The sequence below is a fragment of the Gekko japonicus genome, unplaced genomic scaffold, assembly GCF_001447785.1.
Source record: "Gekko japonicus isolate JY-2015 unplaced genomic scaffold, Gekko_japonicus_V1.1 scaffold1007, whole genome shotgun sequence".
NCBI classification, from domain to species: domain Eukaryota; kingdom Metazoa; phylum Chordata; class Lepidosauria; order Squamata; family Gekkonidae; genus Gekko; species Gekko japonicus.
Genome location: NW_015177038.1, coordinates 347,993 through 348,196, shown reverse-complemented (window position 1 = coordinate 348,196; position 204 = coordinate 347,993).

The following is a 204-nucleotide window of genomic DNA, read 5'->3' as shown; positions in this document are numbered from 1 at the left end:
AACTCGCGGCAAATCTCTTTGAAGTCCTGGGTCGTGCACGCCTGTACTCCTTCTACAGTGGGAACCAAAGCAGCTGACATCATTCTCCTCTCCCCCGTATGATCTGCACAACAACCCTGTGAGGTATGTTAAGGTTGAAAGTGTGTGAATGGTCCATAATCCCCCAGGCAGCTTTTAAAACATGAACCTGGGACCTGCACACCA